Consider the following 21,739-nt stretch of genomic DNA (forward strand, 5'->3'; position numbering starts at 1 on the left):
TGAGGTCAGGGATCTCTCACCTCCTTATCCCAGGTGACTTTATCAGTGCCTGACACATAGTAGGTGCTCCTGAATAATTGTTGCATTTGACTGGTGTGTGTAGAAGGCCCAGAGGTTGGGCAGGAGCCAGGGTTAGGTGGTGAAAGGCCTTGAAGGTCTAGGTAAGGCATTTAGATGTCATCCTTTGGAGCTCCCAGTGAAGGTTATTTTCTCAGCTGGTTCCTGATGAGAAAGGAAGGAAAGACACAACATCTGCAGGGTACTCTGGGATTTTGAGAGCTAGGCAGATCGGCTCTCAATCCTGAAGCGGGCTGCCCACTTCTCCCTGTGCTCAGTCCCTGACCTCATCCTGTCTTAAGGGCTACAAAAGAGAAATGACACACTGTTGGCCTGGACACGTGGTAGACACCCTTGGGTCCCTCACAACTTCCCACACATTGAGGCCTTCCTCCTCTTTAGTCCCCAGTGACTTCCTCACCATCTTTTTCCACAGTTTATTATAAGGGAGGTTTTTTCTTGTTACTCCTGAAAGAAAGCAAGTATTGAGTCAGGCTGCTTAAACGGAAGGAAGGAACTTCCTTAGTAAGAAGAAATAGAGAGAAAGAATCGCTTCTGAAATGGTTAAGTGGGAAAGGAGTTAGTGTAGGCAAGTGACTCCATGTAAGTCCAGGGACATGGGGCCTGTTCTTCTTTGACTGATGTGTGTTGCCATCACCTGGGCTCTCGTACTGCGGATTTGATGGGCTCTTGGACCTGGCATTTCTACTAACTGCCAGGTGATGCTGATGCTGCTGGTCCAGGGACCACACTTTGAGTAGCAAAGGTCTGTAGGACTGAAGTACAGTGGCTTGCAACCAGGTTGAGTTCTTCTGAAGTGCCTGGGGAATTTGTTCACTTGGTCCCAACCTGGGGCCTTCTGATTGAGCACGTCTGGAGGGAGGCCCAAGCATCTGCATTTCCAACAAGCTCCCAGGCTGCTGCTCTTGATGCAGGGGCATTGACAAACTCAGGGGCACAGCTGTCTTAACAGGTTTCAAATCCCAATAGGAGAGGGAGGAGAGCAGAGAGGGCTTGAGAAAGGGAAGAGCAGAGTTAAGGGACACAGGGATTGGTGTAGTTGAGGGTGAATGAGAGACAGCACACAGCCTGGCATTTCCATTTGACCAGCAGTACAGGTATTGATCAACTTACGACCTATGCAACTTATGACCATTCGACTTTATGACCACAATCGCTAGCCATGACCACTCCGCGTCTGGCAGCGCAAACGTTGCCCAGCTGGGTATATGACAGTGCGGACCAGCTTCCAGCAGCACTACCATCTCCGCGTGCATATAGCCTACTCAATTATGACCAAATCGTGTTACGACTGATCTGTCGGAACCAATCGTGGTCGTAAGTCGAGCACTCGCTGTATCTCATATTGTTTCATGTTATGTCTTGACCTCTGCGCAAGCTGGTTATTTGTGATTTGCCAGGCATTTGTTTTTACTGACTAGTTCCTGCTTGTAGGGAAGCTCATATGGAAGCATCCTGTGCTATTCTGGCATTTTTAAAGAATGCAGGTCTTCCAAGCCCATTCCGGGCTGAGTAGCCCCCACTGACAGCCCCTGCAATAGCGACTTGGAGATGAGGAGGCCACACACCAGTGGCTGTGGCAGTGTTTCTCTCAATGTGGTTTGTGGACAGCTTCAGCAGAATCTCTTGGGCATTGTGAAAATGCAGTTTCCTTGGCCCAAGGCCTTGTGACTCTCCAGGGAGTCCCAGAGTCTGCATTTTTTTTTTTACCAGCTTCCCAGGGGATTTGAATACACTGAGGACTGCTCACAGAGACAGCCTCCCAAAACACTGCACATCACATAGTTCTGAGCACTCTTGTTACCACTTTCCTGCTGGGACCTTCTGCCCCAGATGGCACAGGAGAAGTCTATGCTGGAGGGAGATAGATCCGTAGGTTCTCCTTTCTTAGCTTTTTGGAATTCCCTTTTCCACATCTTCCTGGTAGGTGCCCACCCTTTCCTTCAGGACCTCCTTCTTCCTGACAGACTCCCAACCCATACCTGTGTCTCCCCTGCTTTGGTTGTCTATGCTCATCTCTTGCCTCATCACTCGGATGCTCAGCCCGTGCAGCCTTGAACCTCTGTCGTCTCCTCCTTGAGTCAGCCAGCCATGAATTGAGCAAATATTTGTCAAGACCTTTTATGTGTCAGGTTCTAAGTAGGCCTTGGGTTACAGGATGAACCGACACTGCCCTAGAGAAGCTCACAGTCTAGTGTGGGAGACAGACAGACAGAGAGACAACAGACAGACGCCCAGATACAGTAATAAAAATACCCTAGAAAGGACTCTGGAGTTAAGCTGCCAAGGTTTGAGTTCTGAGTCCACCCTCAGTATCTGTGTGACCTTGGGCAAGTATCTTAATCTCTCTGTGCTCCACTTTTCTCATCTTTAAAAAAGGGAAAACAACAGCACCTGCCTCAGAGGGTTTGTGGGAGGGACAAGTAAGAGAATGAGCACAGAATGCTTAGTTCACTTCCTGGTGCCAAGCAAGAGTTCAGCAATAACGAGGTTGATGCTGTGTAGGAAGGAACAACTCCTCGTGCTGCCTAACATCATCAAGAAGGCCTCACAGAAGAGCAGGTATTGGAAGTGGAGGCACAGGGTGAGAAAAAAATATGTTGAGTAGAGAAAGGAGAGGAAGGGCATTCCAGGAAGCAGGAACATCCTACAACACGAGAGAACGTGCTACAGCATCTGCTTGGCGAAGCTGGATGGTGGAGGATATCACAGGCTATGGTGAGAGATAGGTTGAGGGCTCTCTCCAAGCTTCCGTTTCCCCATCCGAAAAGGGAGGGCAATAATGGCACATGCCTTATGGAGATAGGGTGAAGATTAGATCAAGTAACCATAGGAGCTCAGTATGCTACGCTCAATAAGGGTTAGCTGGGGCTGCTATTATTGAGGCTGAGAAATACTTGTTGGTAAGTGACTAAGGTGCCCTTATTTACATCCGGGGATTCTGCCTTTGGTGGAGCATTCTGGAAACTGCACTGGGAGCCCCCTTGTGAGCGAATGGATCAATCCCCCCTTGAGGCCCTGCCTGGTTTCTCATGCCCCCCAAGTGGGTCACTCAACTCAGGCACCTTCCCTCCCCATCCTGCCCTGTCTCCATCAGATACGAATGAGTCCTTTGGACTCTTCAGAAAGCAAATTCACTCACAGCCAATGAAGACTGGGCACTCGGAAGTCTTGGCAAGAATGCTCCCGGGATAAGGTGATAGGCAACAGCGGAGAAGAGTGGCTGCATGGCTTTCACATAAACGAAGTGGGGGCCAGCGTGGCCGGTCCGGTGGGCCTGCCGCACCCCACTGAGGAGCGTGCCAGCCGGGGCTCGCCTTAGACATACCTATCTGAGAGTACTTCCCTTTAAATTTATTTTTTCACTTTGGTTTGTTTATTAAGATGGGATACACATAATATAAAATGTACCATCTTGGCCATTTTTAGGTGTACAGTTTAGTGGTCTCAAGTGTATTCATGTAGCTGTGCAACCATCACCACCATCCATCTCCAGAACTTTTCACCTTCCCCCAACTGAAACACTGTACCCACTGAACACTAACTCCATTCTCCCTAAGCCCCTCACTTGCCAACCACCACTCACTTTCCGTTCCTATGACCTCGACTGCTGTGGGTACCTTATCCGTGGAACCACACAGTATTTGTCCTCTTGTGACCAGCTTATTTCACTCAGAATAACATCTTCAACATTCATCCTTTGGATTTCCTTTCTTTTTGGGGGCTGAATAACATTCCACCATGTATATATACTGCATTTTGTTTCAGCATTCATCCATTGATGGACACTTGTGTTGTTCCCATATTTTGGCTATTGTGAATAATGCTGCTATGAACATGGGTGTGCAAATATCTGTTTGTGTCCCTGCTTCCAGTTCTTTTGGGTGTATACTCAGGAGTGGGATTGCTGAATCAAGTGGTGCTTCTATGTTTAAGTTTTCGAGGAATCGCCATACTGTTTTCGTCTCTCCACATATAGTACTTATGCACCAAGATCTCCCTGGATTCAGGGCACCCTGTAACATCAGTGCATGATGTTATAATGATACTTAAGTGATGAAGTCATAGCTAAAGTCTAGTTTTCTTTGTGAGTTGTAAAGATCTTGCCTTATAGCCTCACCTCATTTCTGACTCCTACAGAGGACTGCCCATCATTTTATTTTCTCTGATGTAGCTAGGGATTGGTGGTGGACTGCACCTGGAAATGGTGAAAACCTTTCTGCTTGAGGATCACCCAAGGTATCTGCCCCTCTGATCTGGGGCTCAGGGACTCCGTTTGGGCCATGTGTGGGGTCACCAGCACAGAGAAGCTGATTTACACCAGCCAGGCCACATTTGGGGCTGAGGTGGGCAGAAGAAGGCCCATTTATTTGTTTGCCACAAAAAAATAACCCCATTATCTGGAATAGAATTGTCTTCCTTGAATCCTCAGGCTCCATAGATATCCAAATCAGAAGAGAAGACTATGTGCTGATTTTCCAGGGACCCACCATTACCCCAAACAGAAAACCGAACCTGGCATAGTCTATTCCCTCTTAGTTCACTAGGTTACATGGGCATCAAAAGACAGCACCAAATTGAAACAGGGGAGTAAGACGGATGGATCATGACTGATATTAAGCTAAAGAACTGCATCTTACAGTGGACAGAAGGTTATAATTCTTGACACTAGCTAAACCTACTACCATCTTCATCCACCCATCCATCCATCCATTCATCCGCTCATCCATCCATTTACCTATCCATCCATCCACCACCTACCCATCCACCCATCCACCCACCCATTCATCCATTCATCCATGAGTCCATCTATATTAGTCCATTTTCATGTGGCTGATAAAGACATATCCAAGACTGGGCAATTTACAAAAGGAAGAGATTTATTGGACTTACAGTTCCATGTGGCTCAGGAGGTCTCACACTCATGGCAAAGGTGAAAGGCACATCTCACATGGCAGCAGACAAGAGAAGAGAGCTTGTGTAGGGAACCTCCCCTTTTTAAAACCATCAGATCTTGTGAGACTTACTATCATGAGAATAGAACAGCATGGGAAAGACCTGCCCCCATGATTCACTTACTTCCCACCAGGTCCCTCCCACAACACCTGGGAATTCGATATGAGATTTGAGTGGAAACACAGCCAAACCCTATCATTCTACCTTTAGCTCCTCCTGAATCTCATGTCCTCACATTTCAAAACCAATTATGCCTTCCCAACAGTCCCCCAAAGTCTTAACTCATTTCAGTATTAGATCAAAAGTCCACAGTCCAGAGACTCATCCAAGATAAGGCAAATGCCTTCTGCCTATGAGCCTGTAAAATCAAAAGCAAGTTTAGTTACTTCTTAGATACAATGGGGGTACGGGCATTGGGTAAATACGGCCATTCCGAATAGGAGAAATTGGCAAAAACAAAGGGGCTGCAGGCCCCATGCAAGCCCAAAATCCAGTGAGGTAGTCAAACCCTAAAGCTTAAAAATGATCTCCTTTGATTCTGTGTCTCACATCAAGGTCACATGGATGCAAGAGGTGGGCTCCCATGGCCTTGGGAAGCTCTACCACTGTGGCTTTGCAGGGTATAGCTCCTCTCCTGGCTGCTTTCATGGGCTTGTATTGAGTGTCTGTGGCTTTTTCAGGTGCTCAGTGCAAGCTGTCAATGGACCTACCATTCTGGAGTCTGGAAGATGGTGGTCCTCTTCTCAGAGCTCCACCAGGCAGTGCCCCAGTAGGGACTCTGTGCGGGGTCTCCACATTTCCCTTCTGCACTGCCCTAGCAGAGTTTCTCCATGAGAGCCCATTCCCTGCAACAAACTTCTGCCTGGACATCCAGGCATTTCCATACATCTTCTGAAATCTAGGCAGAGGTCCCCGAACCTCAATTCTTGACACCTGTGCACCCACAGGCTCAACACCATATGGAATACACCAAGGGTTGGGGCTTCCACCCTCTGAAGCAACAGCCTGAGACGTACCTTGGCCCATTTTAGCCATTTGGAGTGTCTGGGACAAGTCCCTAGGCTGCACAGAGTTGGGGTGGTAGGGAGACCTCACAATCATGGTGGAAGGTGAAAGTCGTGTCTCACATGGTGACAGACAAGAGAAGACAGCGTTTGCAGGGAACCTCCCCTTTTTAAAATCATCAGATCTTGTGAGACTTATTCACTATCATGAGAACAGAACATCATGGGAAAGACCTGCCCCCATGACTAAATTGCCTCCCACTGGGTCCCTCCCACAATATCTGAGAATTCAAGATGAGATATGGGTGGTAACACAGCCAAACCATAGCACCATCCATCCATTCATTCATCCACCCGTCCATCCATCCTGTACATCCACCCATCTGTCCATTCACCCATCCACCTGTCTATCTCATACCATCCATCCCTGGGCCGAGGTGTGAGAGAGAAGAGTTAACTAGTCTACCAAGAGGGAGGAATGCTCCATCTGAGGGAACAGTATATGCAAAGGGTCTGTGGTGGGAGAGAATTTATCAGCCAGTAGAGCTGGATCAGAGAAACTGGCAGAAGGATGACACAAGATGAGGCTGGAGGGGTGAGAAGGGACAAACCCTGTGGGCATGTGGGACCCTATAGGGAGTTCTGTCTATACCAGTTGTTTCCAATATAACTTTCTGTGATGATAAAATATTCTGTAACTGTGCTATCCAGTAGCCACTGGCCAACATGAGCAGTGTTGGTAATTTGGAAGCAAAGCTCTTGGAGTAACTCCCAGGTTGTCTCTGGATGACATAATGGGGTGGAAAATGGTGCTTTCTCTGAGACAGGGAAGGAACCCAGGAGGAAAACCAGGTTTGGGGGAGTTTGGGAATCCTGAGGTCTGCTTGGGTCACAGTGAGCATGAGTGGCTTTTGAGTTGTCCAGGTGGAAATATCAATCAAGAAACTGGAACTCTGGTGAGAAGTGTGGGTTGGAGATAGAAACTTGGATTTGTAAATATGTAGAAGTCAAAGCTGTGGTCCTTGATGGCAGAGTCAGCAAAAAGCAGGAAGCCTAGGCCCAAGCCTCAGTGGCCTCCCATACTGATGCTGGGCAGAGAAAGGTATGTCCATAAAGGTGACAGAGAAAGCATGGCCAGCAATGTTGGAAAAAATCCAGGAAGGTGTTAGGAGATCAAGGAAGGTGTTAGTCAGGGGAGCCAAGGGAAGAGATTGTCTCCAGGTGGAGGAGCGGGGAATAAGTTGAGAGCTGGTGAGAGGTCAATCCAGCTAAGAACAGAACCACTGCTATTGAATGTGTGGGTGCGGAAGTCAGTGGTGACCTACCTCAAGGACAACCAGCTGGGGACTGCCAGCAACCCTCAGGCTGATCTCCTGGCTGATTTGCTGACAGTAATCACCTTCTCCTCCTGACTTATATGCCCAAATGCTCCCATCTCCACAGCCAAATGCACTCCCTACTCTATTGCCAGTCCTCCACTTTGCCATGCTGACATCTTTTCAGGACTGCATTACATGGGAAAGCAGAGGGCAGCCTGGAATTAGAAGATGAAGACCATTGTGTGTGGAATTTGTCCTCTTCCCTTAACCTTTTCTGAATGTCTGCCTCCCTTCTCCCTGTGAGGGAAGAGTTCTTCTGCATGCTTCTCTGGACTTTGCCCATGGAGTTTTATTTCTCTACCTGCCTGCTCTTTTATTCATCACCATCAACTCCTTTTCCTCTCTTCTCAGACCTCTTCAGGCTTCCCCTATTGAGGAAAAACTGTTCCTTCCTTTGATGCCTTCACTGTCGACAGAACATCTATCCTCTCCTTGGCTTCCCCAGCCTGAGTTTCCAAGTGAGAACTCTCCATTGGCTGTTCGACCCCTGCCTCATTCTTCGAAACCTTAGCAGGGCCATCTCCCTGCTGGGGAGAGATACAGGGGACCCTCCTCACGTTCACCCTCCCCACTTCCCGACAGCAGTTGATACAACGCATGGGGTGGGGACCAGTCCCAGCCATACTATTATTCATGAAAATCTGTGACTTGCAAAGTTTGAACCGGGATGATTAAGGAAAGCGAGAGAAGAAAAACCGAGTAAAACAAAGCAGACAGCTAGGGCCTGTTTGATCGCATGGTGGGATGTCAGTACCCTTTCCCATCCACCCCACCCTGGCTTCCCTGCCTCACATCCACCGCATGCCTTCCTCTTTGTCAAGTCCTCTGAGTCCATCTCCTCTCCTTCCTTATTATTCTAGTGGGTCCATTTCCCTGCCAGTCATGCCTTCTTGTTCTCACCTATGGAAACCCTCCCCATGAGCTAGACACAGCTCAGATTCCTTGTACTCCACAATCCTTTCCCTTCCCAAATCGTTGTACTGCAGAAGGGGCTGCCCCCATTCCCCCTCACCCTCATTGCCCCCACCAAGCCCTAGAACCCCACTGCTTTGCCGAATCACAGTGTCACATAATCTCCCTTTGTAGTTTGTCATTCACCTGGCAGTTAATCACATCCTGCTGTGCCGACCTATGATGCTGTGCACGTGCAGGGTGCTTCTTACCTTGTATGATTATGTAACGCCCCATGTGTTGTCTCTTCAACCTGAATTCCGTTCCGGTGGGAGTTGCGGGAGTAGGCAGGGGTGCCTTATCTGTCTTTGAATCCTCTGAAGCTCTTAGCGGAGCACCTCAAACAGGAGATGCTCAATAAATGCACAATGATTGATGGGCTTGTTGTTGATTTTTCTTCAGCCCATCTTTATTCTGCTGTCAGAAAAATCTTTCTCAAGGATCATTCCCATTATATAACGCACTCTGCTTCCTCGCTTTAGTCAGCAAGTGTTATTGAATGTCCGCTTGGTGGGTGGCGCCAGGGAGGGACTTTGGGGGTAAAGAGGGGGTGAATGAAGAAACAGCTGATAGAGGCCTCCCTTCTTAAGAGCTCACAGGGCCTGACACACTCAGGAAGTGATGACAAGCAAAAGACATATGTGGAATTAAGCCATGAAAGAGAGGAATCGCAAACGTCACAGGAAGCCAGAGGATCGGGGGTGTTCTGATGGTCTCCCAAGCATCCAGCCAACTTGGGAAGGTGGATGAACTTGAGCTGGGTCTCCAGGATGAGACAGTGTGGGATGGGACAGAAAGAGAGGAAAGGATTCCAGGCAAGGAGGATTTGGGGAGTGAAGTGATGCAGGTGCCAGCACCACCATTTCAGCATTTGTGACCTCTCAAGTATCCCCAGGACAATGTGAGAATGTCAGAAAACAGCCTGATTTGCAGAAACTTAGGAGTCTTTAGTGATTTAGGGAAGGCCATCGACATGCCCAAATAGGCAATTTGTGCAGGCTCTCACAAAAATTGATAACTGCCAGAAGTCTCTCCAGAGAGACGGGATGGGCTTTGGATGAAGTCTCTGGGCAGCATCTTTGCTGGGGCTCTCAAGTTGCCTGTGAAAGACAGCAGCTGCCAATCAGCCAGGCTCCATGTGTCAATGTCTTTGCAACAGGGGTTCCACCCAGGGTCAAGTAGGTCCTCCTGGGTTCGAGGAGAACCCATCAAAGATCCTGTGAATACCACAATGCCACAGGTCTTCTGTCACACACGGGAAGAGGGCGGAGTCTCCCAGCTCACCCTTTGACACTTTCCTGGTCACATAAGAGGCTTTGAAACATTTGAGAATGAAAGGAAACCCAACTATCACCCCAGCTGGAACTAACCAAAGATGAAGCAGTTAGGACCTTAGGGGGCATGCTTACAAATTTTCCAGGCATCATCCCGGATGATTAGCGGAGACAGACGCAGACTCAGTTCATAGGCCTCGTCCCTAAGGCCTGCCTACACTTGGACTCCTTTTTTACTTTTTTGTAACTTTTTTGGGGTGAAATCTCAAATTGCCAGAACAATAAAAAGAACCCTTGTATCCTTTAACCAGAAGCACCAGTTGCTTCTCCGTTCCTCATGTGCTTTATCTGTGTGCGTGCACGCGTGCAGAGATGCATCTTTTGAGTAAATTGCAAACCTCACCTCTAACTGCTTTAGCATATACTTCCTAAGAACAAAGACATTTTCTGATATAAGCCCTAAAAAATGATCAAAATTTGTAAATTTAACATTATTCCACTGCTATTGCTTAATCCACTGTTCATATTCACATATCATCAACAACCCCAATAAAGTCATTTAAAGCTTTCTCTCACTGGCTTATTTTGAGTACACCACCCTCCATTTTTTATTTTTAACTTTTTACTTAGCAATAATTTCAAACTCACAGAATACTACAGAGTACAACCATGTATTTTACCTAGATTCACCTATGGCTGACATTTTACCCCACTTGCTTTATCATATTCACACATTCATTCTCTTGCTCTCTCTCTCTTTCTCTCTCTCCACATTCATAGTATTTTTTTTCCTAAGCCATCTGAGAGTAACTTGCATTCAACATATGCCTTAACCCCTAAATTCTTCATGTTACATTACCTAAGAAGAGGGAATTCTCTTACATAACTGTAGTACAATTTATACATTCTATCAAATTAAAATTTTGATATGATACGTTACTTTTTTGTTGAGAGGAAATTCATATAACATAAAATTAACCATTTTAAAGGAAATAATTCAGTGGCATTTAGCACATTCACATTGTTGTGCAGCCACAACCTCTGTGTAGCTCCAAAACATTTCATCACCCCAAAGGAAACTCATCTGCATTAACCAGTTTATCCCTATGTCTTCTCCCTCCAGCCCCTGGCAACCCCCAATCTGCATCCTGTCTCTGTGGACTTATTGATTTTAGACACTGCATATCAACAGAATCATGGAATATGCAGCCTTTTGTGTCTGGCCTTTTATCATTTAGCATTTAGCTGCAGCGTGTATTAGTACTTCATTCCTTTTCATGGTCAAATAATATTCCTTTGTATGTATACACCACATTTTGTTTATCCTTTCATCAGTTGATGAACATTTGGGTTGCTTCCACCTTTTGACTTTTATGAACAGTGCTGTTGTGAACATATGTGTATCTATATTTGTTTGAGTCCCTTTTTTCAATTCTTTTTGGCATATACCTAGCAGTGGAATTGCTGAGTCAGATGGTGATTCTATGTTTAACTGTTTAAAGAACTGCCAAACTGTTTTCCTTAGCAACTACCATTTTCTATTCCCACCAGCAATGTACAGGGGTTCCAATTTCTCCACACCCTTGCCAAAACTTTTATCTTAACTTATTATAGCCACTCTAGTGGGTGAGATCTCACCGTGGTTTCAATTTGCATGTTCCTGATGGTGAAATTGTTGAGTGTATTTTCATGTGCTTGCTGGATATGTGTATTTCTTCTTTTGGGAAATGTCTATTCTAGTCCTTTACCCCTTTTTAAATTGGGCTGTTTGCCTTTTTGTTGTTGAGTTGTATGAGTTTTTTATATATTCTAGATACTAGACTCTTATCAGATCAATGATCTGCAAATACTGTCTCTCATTCTGTAGGTTGTCTTTTCACTTTCTTGATGATGTCCTTTGATGCATGAAAGTGCTTTATTTTAATGAAGTCCCATTTATCTGTTTTCTTTTCATTGCTTTTGCTTTGGGTGTCTGATGTAATACTTTGATCCAATCTGATGCCCTTATTTTGTCAACTTTGTCAATTGACCCATTTTTTTCCTCCAGCACAGGATCCAGTCTAGGATCAGATACTGCATTTGGTTGTCGTATCTCTTTAGCCTCCTTTAATTGGGAACATTTGCCCAGCTTTTCTTTGCCTTGTATGACATTGAAATTTTTTGAAGAATATAATCCCTGCGCTTTTTAATAGAATGTTCCCCATTTTGGGTTTGTCTGTTTCCTCATGATTAACTTGCAGTTATGCGTCCTCAGCTGGAATGCTGCCTTGGTGATGCTGTCCTTCCCAGGCATGTGATGCCACATGCCCCACACTGGAGATAGGAATTTTGACTACCCAGACAAGATGTTATTTAATCTCTCCACTGCAACATTATTATTTCCTCCCCAGTCTGTGGGGAGATGTTTGAAGACTATGCAAATAATGCTGCTTCTCCACAAAATTTCTCTAGACTTGGCCTCCATTGATGATTCTTGCTTGATCCATCTTTACTATGATCGCTGATTTTGCAACTCCAGCATCCTGCATTTATTAAGCAGACCTCGGCATGCTACTCTAAGTAAGAGCTCTCCTTTCTCTCCCATGGATCCACAGATGCATCCATTCTTCTGTGTTAACTCATGAATTCTTAGTTTTGTTCCCCAAAGACTTATAGTTCATTACTGTATTAATTATTTTGGTGCTAACATCATCCCAGATTTGGCCACTGGGAGTCCTTGCAAGCTGGTGTTTGTGTCCTTGTGACATGCCTCCATCTTTGCCTTGCTGCTGCTGTTGTTGTTGTTGTTGCGTGTGTGTGTGTGTGTGTGTGTGTGTGTGTGTGTGTGTGTGTGTATTTAAGCATCTCCTTGACTTTCTGGTATAACAAGATGTTCCTGGCTCATCCTGAACCTGGCCTGCCTCAGCCCTGCTGTCAGCCATTTCTCCCAGGGTCTCTGGTTCCTGTTAGAGGAAAATGATTAATTAGAGACAAAGACCTGGCACCAGGTGAGCAGATACATTTGGTAGGCTTCCTTAGCATATGGGGAGGAGGCAGGGGTTGCTGAGCTGAGGGCTCGGTGGACAGAGCTGCCTCCCTACCCTATTGTGGGGCTTAGGAATCCTCTGTGGTCACACATATGAAACATCCAGCCCACCATGGCGGGGACCCAAAGCAGATTAGCCACGGGCACTGTTTCATGCTGCACCTTTTTTAGCTAAATCTCTGTGTATACCTGTGATTATTTCCAGGCGAATGGGTCATGAAAAATCATGTGTATTTTAAACACAGAAATGGATTATTTTGATGACATGCGAGCACAGACCTCCACTGTGTTTTACACAGGCCAGACGTTGTGTGTATATGTGTGGGCGTACATGTACACAGTGTCTTTTTTGTTTTATAGGGTGAGATTGTAAACTTACCTGTTTGCTGCTGTGTTTCTTCCACGAGACTATAGGCTCCTGAGGCCAGTGACTGTCCCTGCTTTATCCATCACCCAGCACCCAATACAGTGCCCAGCCCCTGGCTGGAATTCTGTAAATGACTCTTGAGTCAATATTAATAGCCAAGTATAGCTCCCCTATATGATGCACTTGCAACACGCCAAGGACTATTCAAAGTGCTTTACATGAATGGGCTGTTCTAATCCCTGCAACCCTATTTTCAGCATCCCTATCCTATCGATGAGGAAATTGAGGCTCAGGGAAGTTGAGTACTTTACCCAAGTTTATACAGCCAGGAAGTGACAGAGCCAGATTCACTCCTAAGAAGTCTTGCTCCAGAGTCCATGCTCTTAACTGTAACTGTATAGTAAGGGATGGGTGGAGGGGTAGATGAGGGATGGAAGGATGAATGGGTAGGGGGGGTGACTGATGGATGAATGGGTGGATGAGTGGGTAGATGGGTGGATGGGTGAGTGAGTGAATGGGTCTATGTATGTATGAATGGGTGGATGGCTAGATGATGGATAGATGGGTGAATGGATGGATGGGTGGGTAGGTAAGGAGTGGGTGGGTGAATGGGTGGATGAGTAGATGGGTAGATGAGTCAACCAGACACAGTGGCTCATCTGTGTCTCTCCTACTCTTTTAGACTTCACTTCTCCCTGGGAGCATCTCCATGCCCTCCTTCCCCGACCCTCAGAATTCCTTCATTTCATAGCACATCTCCCACCCAGAGATGCTCCTCAGCTGCATGCACATTAGAGATGAGCAACCAGAGAGAGAATAGTCTCCATTCTTGCTCTAGATGAGATATTGCCAACCAGCATCTTAAAAGCGAGATCTGGCCCCTGGATGTATGCTCTTTGACCAAAATCAGATGAAAACAACAATAACAACTAGAAAAAAAAATCTGTATTTAAAAATCAGGGAGCTGCATTTTGATTTCCAGCTTCTCTTTTAAAAATTGGAAAATGTGGGAACTTGGGCCCTCATACACTGGGCCATCTTTAGCTAGTGCTGAAGGTCAGCTGTCCAAGTGAGATGAGATTTGAGACTCTCCATTTGCTGCAGTCCCCACTCAGCCCTCTCACTTGTCATCTGCTTGTCTCCTGGATAGCCTGAGTTTGCAATCCCTGATCTAGACACTACTCTAGTCAGCTGGTCTCAGGTGGTATTAGTTTTCTTGTCTACTGCCTTCCACCTCAGGCTCTCCTGAGCAAATAGTTGTCTGCAAAAGCTATGCTGCCACATTTTCTACCTGCACCCCTGCTGTAGTGTATCCTCTTCTGTTTCAGGTTCTCTGTGTGTTTCTTTCCAGTTCAGTTGAGGTCCCAAAGTTGTTAGTTTCCTTGAGTTCAACTGCTAGTCATCCTGGGTGTTCCCAACCCTCCCTGCCTTGGGTCACACACTCCCACCATTGGTCAGGAATCCATTCGCATTGTCCTCCACGTCACTGATGGCCATGTTGAAGGGGCTCTGAGGACAGAGTCACGTGACATGCTGTCAGAGACACCCCCTGGGTTAACACTTCCTATTCATTTGATCACCCAATCACTCTGAATCCCTCTGTACTGTGATCTGGCCTTCCTTTCTACATTTCCTCCAAAACACCAGGAGAAACCTTGAATGTTCAAACGCCACGCCCCCATGTTACTCTTGTCTCTGCCTGGAGAGCCATGGGAAAGCAGACAGGAGACAGCAATGATTTCGGTGGGGAATGAGGGCTGGGTTGAGGACATCACAGCCTTTTCCACCCTCCTTCCTTGTTGCAAGGGCCCTCCCCCTCCAGAAGCCTTCTGGAAATCCCAGGAAGGTAACTGCCTTCTCCCTGCAGCTTCTGCTCTCTCCTGCCTTCTGGCATCCCCCAGGTCTCAGATCCCTGAGATCACATCGCAATGCTTGCACTTCTCCGGGATGTCATTCATTGCAGTGGCCACAAAAGAATAAGCCCTGCTAGAGACATCAAGAGTTCCCAAGCCAGAGCCTCTCCCCTTGCTGCCTCCACTGCCCCATCCACAGCATCTACAGCCTAAAAAGGGATCCTCCTTGACAGAGAAGGCAGAGGCCAATTTAGAGAGGAGCCATGCTCTCTACCTCCCTTTAGGCCACTTGTGTCTATCTGTCCCCTGAAAACCCCTGTCCTTTCTGTCCTGACCTCTGGCTAGTTCCCCAATCATTCCCTACCTTCAGAGCAAGTGCTATAGGGTGAAAGAGTACCTCAGATAGACATGGCTTCAAATCCTGCTCCCTTGCCCTATGGATGAGTAGCTCAGCCTCTCAGACCTCAGTCTCCTCATCAGTACAAGGAGAATAACAGCATTGCCCAGTGCTGGCTGATTCCCATTCACCACCGCACTGGGGTGGGCAACCATTCTAGTTTGCCTGAGCCTAAAAGGTCTGGGAAAGTCTAGACCTTCAGTGCCAAAACACCAGTAGTCCCCAAGAAAGCCTGGCTGTGCAGCACCTTCTGTCCCTACTCAGAACCATTCTCCCCTGTTCACCTCATTCTGTGCCCAGGGAGGCTGATCTCTAGAGATTGCACCCCTGAGCACTTCTGCCCTCCAGCCTCATCTCAAGTTTAACCAATGGGAGCCATCAGTAAGAGACTGGAAGATGGCAGGAGAGAAAGGCCAGGCATTTCCTTCTCATCTTCTTTCTGTTTCGAGACCTCTGCCATGGTTCCAGCAGTCACTGGACTCCACTGACACTCTTTCTCTTCCTTGTCCCTTCAGGCCCAGGTGTGGTAACAACTCCCCACCCAGTTGCTAGTCTCTGAATGCCTTGATATCTGCTAGAATGTTTGTGACCCCTCGAAATTCCTATGTTGAAGTCCCACCCATCAAGGTTGTGGTATTAGGAGGTGGGGCTTTGAGGAGGTGATTAGGTCTTGAGGGAGGAGCCCTCATGACTGGAGTTAGTGACTTCATAAAAAAGACTCCAGAGGGCCAGCCAGTGTCTCCCACCATTTGAGGATATAGTGAGGAGGCACTGTCTGAGACCCTCTTCAGACTCCAGATCTGCTGGCACCTTGATCTTGGACTCCCCAGCCTCTAGAACTGTGAGAAATGCTTTTATTTTTCCTATAAGCTACCCACTTCACTATATTTTGTTATAGTAGCCAGAATGAACAATATTCTTCCTATAACCCATGCCTGCATTGAAAACCCTCATTGGAGCCATCTGGAGTGAATTCTGCTGGGTTTGTGGTGAGGATTAAAGACTGTGGGCTGAAGGGACCAGCTTAGTGGCCTGTCCATGGTGAGTGCTCAGTACGCAGTGATTTACTGTTACAGTCACACTAATTTCCACGTGCCGCCTTCTTATCTGGGTATGTTTGAGGTTCTGGACTTGTAGACAGAAAAGCCTCCTGGAGGTCCTGACTCTTAGTTACTAGGTGTATGGCCTTGGGTGAATCTCTTCACCTTCCTGAGCTCAGTTTGCTCATCTGGGAAATGGGGTTAATACCAGTAGGTTTGCTGTGGCTGTTGGAAGATCCCACATGCCTGGTGGTTGTTTTGAATCTATGCCTTGTGTCAAAGGAAGTGACTAGTGGTGGGAGAGCCTCCCTGGGGCCTTTGCTGCCCTGCAAGCAAGATTAAAACTCCTCTCCCCCACTCCTCAGCTCCCTCGGACATACATCTGGGTGAGGAAGTCCTGCTTCCCTGTCCTCTTTGCTCCCAAGTAAACACCACTGACAAATACAACTGTCAGAGGTTGTTTCCAGAAGTTTCTGTCTTGGCCCCTGGTCCCATGGCAGCCTCCCTGCCAGCCCAGATGCTCTCATCCTTTTCATCCGGCAGGTAGAGGAGAGGACATAACCTGTGAGTTTCTGTCAGCTCCCCCTTCAGCACAGCCTCTCAGAGCCTATTTCCTCATCCCCCATGAAATGGGGGTGCTGTGGCCCTTCTGTGGGGCCCCCTTTGCATTCGCTAAAGCTGTATCTGAGAACCATGATCTTGCACACACGGCCAGTGTGTCTCCTGGAGAGGTGCAGAGAGAACAGGGGGAAGCAGGTGGCCCAGGGCTTAACACTGGTTTAGAAAACACCCATCTCAAGTTGAGTGGCCCTGGTGTGGCCTGGCAGGTGTGGTGATTAGCACATAGCATGTACTTAGAACTCTAAGTAAGATCCCCTTTTAGCCCTGAGAGTCTCGTGTAGCCTGTCACAACAGTTAATTGTCTATTGCATTAGTTTCTGCTAGTAGTACCCGGTCTTACATCATTGATTAATCATTGTGGCTACAAGTTGCACAAAGTCAGTTCCAACTGTTATAAACTAACAAAAGGAATATATAGGTTCTCATAGCTAAAACTGTACAGCTCCTGGCAAGGCTGGATCCAGGGATGCAAACTCTGTTGCTACCAATTTATCTGCCTCCACTTGTTAGCTCTGATTTCTTTGGCAATGGCATCCTTCTCAGCCAGTCTCCCCATGATGTTGTAAAATTAACCACCAGCAGCTGCAAGCTTATTGCTCACCAGCTCAATGTCACCAAAAGAAAGCAGGTGCCTTGCTCAGTAATGCCAGCAAAAGTCCTAGAGTTAGGTTTTGCAGAGCCTAATGGACCAAGCTTGGTTCATGTGGCCACTTCTGAGCACCAAGGCCAGGGACATGTGACGATTTGGTTAGCTGGGCCTGATGCCCAACCTGCCGTAAGAGGGAGAGAGCCCTCCCCTAGAGCCACGTGTACAGACAGTTTGAACTTCATGACTCCAAAACCACTGTTAGGTCTAATGTTGGAAGCTTCTGAAATTCTTACTTGTTCACTTCATGGACTGCACAACACAGTGGTGAAGAGTCAGATTACCTGGGTTCAAGTACTATCTTTACCACTTTCTGGCTGTGTTCTCTTCAGCAAGTTAATCTACCTCCCTCAGCTGCTGTTTCCTTATCTGAAAAATGGGGAAACAGTGTCTACCTTGTAGGAATGCTGTGAAGATGAAACAAGTTAGTCTTTGCAGAGTGCTTAGAACAGGGTCTGGCATGTAGTGAATTCTCTAATAGGCACGTTCTTGGTGCTGGGGATTCCAAGATAATGTTCAGCCTTGGTCCCTGCCCTTATGGAGCACACAGTCTGGGGGTAGGCTGGGATTCTTTTAATCAGCACATACTAAGAGAGAACCTATTATGAGCAGTCTCTTGAATGGGTGATTATAACACAAACTGATAAGTGTGAGAGCCCAGGGGATTAACTAATGGGGGCTTCCAGAACTGAAGGAGAAGCAGAAGTTGTCTGGGTGAATTTGGAGGTGGGAAGAGGATACCTGGCAGAGAAAACAGCAGATGCAACAGCCTAGAGACAAGACTGTGCTTCCTTGGGGAAGTAGAAGAAGCTAAGTGTGGGTGGAGGTGAAGCGGGGAGGTGGGGATGGGGTGGCTGGGAGGGCAGTAGCTCCAGCCTGCCCTCCCAGGTCTTGTAGCCTCCTAAAAGAACCCAGACTTCCGGCCAGGCGCAGTGGCTCTCACCTGTAATCCCAGCACTCTGGGAGGCTGAGGCAGGCACGTCACAAGGTTAGGAGTTCAAGACCAGTCTGGCCAACATGGTGAAACCCCATCTCTATTAAAAATACAAAAAATTAGCTGGGCATGGTGGTGTGCCCCTGTAATCTCAGCTACTCAGGAGGCTGAGGCAAGAGAATCACCTGGACCTGGGAGGCGGAGGTTATAGTGAGCCAAGATTGCACCGTTGTACTCCAGCCTGGGTGACAGGGCAAGACTCTGTCTCAAAAAAAAGATAAAGAATCCAGGCTTCCACTTAAAGGTTGTGCAGATTCACCCCATCCACGCCCCCCCACACCCAATAGAGATCATTCTTTTGTTTAATTTTTTAAAGTTTTATTTTATTTGTAACCACTTTATTGAAGTACAATCGACAAATGATAAACTGCACGTTTAGTGTGTAATTTGATACTTTTATCACTGTTGTCAATAAAGAATAAATTATCATCCCCAAAGGTTTACTTTGCCCCTCTGAAGTCTTGGCTCCTGCCACTCCCAGCTCCTCCATCTGCAGTCCACTTCTAAAACTGTTTTCCGCCACCATACATTATTAGTTTCCATTTTCTAGAGGCTTATCTAAATGGAGCCATACAATTTGTACTCCTTTTTTAAAATCTAGATTATTCCACTCATGTAACAAAATTATTTTTATATTATTCCATATTATGGTGTATGCTGATAGTTGTTTCTTTTTATTGCTGAGCAGTATTCCATTGTGTAGATATGCCAGTTTGTTATCCATTTGCCTGTAGATGGACAATTGACTTGTTTTAGCTTTGGTGGGAGTATTTCAAATAATACTGCCATAAACATTAGCATACAAATCTTTGTGTGAACATATATTTTCATTTCTCTTGGGTAAACACTTAGGAGTGGAATGGCTAGATCATATCATAGGCATCTATTTAACTTTTTAGGAAACTGATAACTGTTTTCCAAAGTAGTGGTGCCATTTCACATTCCCATCAGCCATGTGTGAGAGTTCCAGTTGCTTTGCCTCCTCACCAATGCTTGGTATTGTCAGTCTTAACTTTTAAGATTTAAAGTTAAGTTATAACTTAAGTAAGTCTTTGTCATTCTAACACTTGGGTAGTAATATCTCATTCTGGTTTTCCTTTGCATTTCCTTAAAGACTGAATGACATTGAGCATCTTTCCAAGTATTTCTTTGCCATATGTATCTCTTCTTTGGTGAATTATCTGTTCAAATATTTTTACTATTTTGTATTGGGTTGTTTGCTTTCCTGTAGTTAAGTTCTGAGAGTTTTCTATATCTTCTAGATACATGTCCTTTACTAGGTATATGATGTACAAATATTTTCTATGTGCCTGTGCCTTGACTTTTCATTTTCTCAATAGTGTCTGTCTTTCCAAGAGCAGAGGTTTTAAATGTTGATGAAGCCGAATTTATCTATTTTTTCTTTTATGGATGGTGTTTTTGATGGTGTACGTAAGAAATATTTGCCCAAATTTGCCTAAAGTTGCAAAGGTTTTCCCCAATATTTCTGTCCCTTGTTCTATCAATTATTGAGGGAGAAGTACTGAAATCTCCAACTATGATTGTGAATTTCTCTATTTCTCTTGTATTTCCATCAATATTTGCTTCATGTATTTTAAGCTCCCTTATTAGATGCTTAAACATTTAGGATTGCTATCTCCACTTTATGAACAGACTTCCTTAGCATTAGTAAATTACCTTCTTTATTTAGAAATTATCCTTCCTTGCTAATACTCTTTGCTCTGAAATCTACTTTGTCTCACGTAAATATAGCCACTCCAGCTTTTGATTATGTTAGCATAGCATGTCTTTTTCTATCATTTTACTTTTAACTTATTTGTGTTCTTATATTTGAAGCACATTTCTTATAGACAATATAGAGTTGTGCTTTGCTTTTTAATCCAATCTGACAATCTCTGCCTTTTAAGTGGGAAGTTTAGACTACTTACATTTATTGAGATCATAGATGTGCTTAGCTTTAAATCTGTCATCTTGCTGTTTGTCTCTTGTGTTTTTGTGCACTTTTTCCCTATTTCCTGTTGTCTTTGGGATTAATTGGATATCTTTATATTATTTTATTTCCTTTGTTAGCTTATTATCTCCAATTCTTTGTTATTTTAACAGGGTTTTTAGCACGTATAATATACATCTTTAACTTGTCACACTCTATTTTCAAGTGCTATTATACTGCTTCACATGTAGTATGCCTTACCTTAGTATACTTTGATATTTTCTCCTCAACCTTTGTGCTGTTACTGCCATACATTTGACTTTTGTGTGTATTTTAAATGCCACACTTCTTTGTTGTTATTTCTGTGTAGACATTGTTATCTTTTTTAACATTTTAAATGTTTTTTAAATCCTATATATTTGCCTATGTAGTTGCTAAATACTCTTTCTTTCTTGTGAGGAGCTATATTTCCATCTGTTATTTTCCTTTTGTCTGAAAGACCTGCTTTAACATTTCTTAAAGTACAGTTCTGCTGATGATGAACTCTTTCAGCTTTTTATGTCTAAAAATGTCTTTATTTTACCTTAGCTTTGAGAGATATTTTCACTGGTATGTATACAGCATGCTTCTCCTTTTTCCTTTTCATTTAAAGATGTTGCCCCACTGTCTTCTCACTTGCATTGCTTCCAGTGAAAAAAATCTGTCATCATTATCTTTGTTCTGTTACAATGTATTTATTTTCTGGCTGCTTCTAAGATTTTCTCTTTCTCATTTGTTTTCCACAATTTGATTTTAATGAGACTTGGTGGTGTTTTCTTCATGTTTCTTGTGCTTAGGGTTCTTTGAGTTTCTTGGGTCTGTGTGTTTATGGTTCTTATCAAATTTGAAAATTTTTCAGCCATTATTTCTCAAATGTTTGTTTCTGCACTGCCTCTCCTTTCTCTTCTCCTCTGAGGACTCCATTTGCATATATGGTTGGCCACTTAAAACTACCCCACAGCTCACTGATACTGTTTTCAGTTTCTTATTTTCTCTTCTGTGTTTCATTTTGGGTAGTTTCTATTGCTATCTTCAAGTTCACTAATCTTTCCTTCTGCAGCGTCTAATCTGCTATTGAGCCTATCCAGTGTCTCTTTCAATTCACACATTGTAGTTTTTACCTCTAGAAGGTTGATTTGTAGTTTTGTTATCCCTTCCATGTCTTTACTTTTTGAACATATGGAA

Source organism: Cebus imitator, unplaced genomic scaffold (assembly GCF_001604975.1).
Source record: "Cebus imitator isolate Cc_AM_T3 unplaced genomic scaffold, Cebus_imitator-1.0 Scaffold281, whole genome shotgun sequence".
Classification (NCBI taxonomy): domain Eukaryota; kingdom Metazoa; phylum Chordata; class Mammalia; order Primates; family Cebidae; genus Cebus; species Cebus imitator.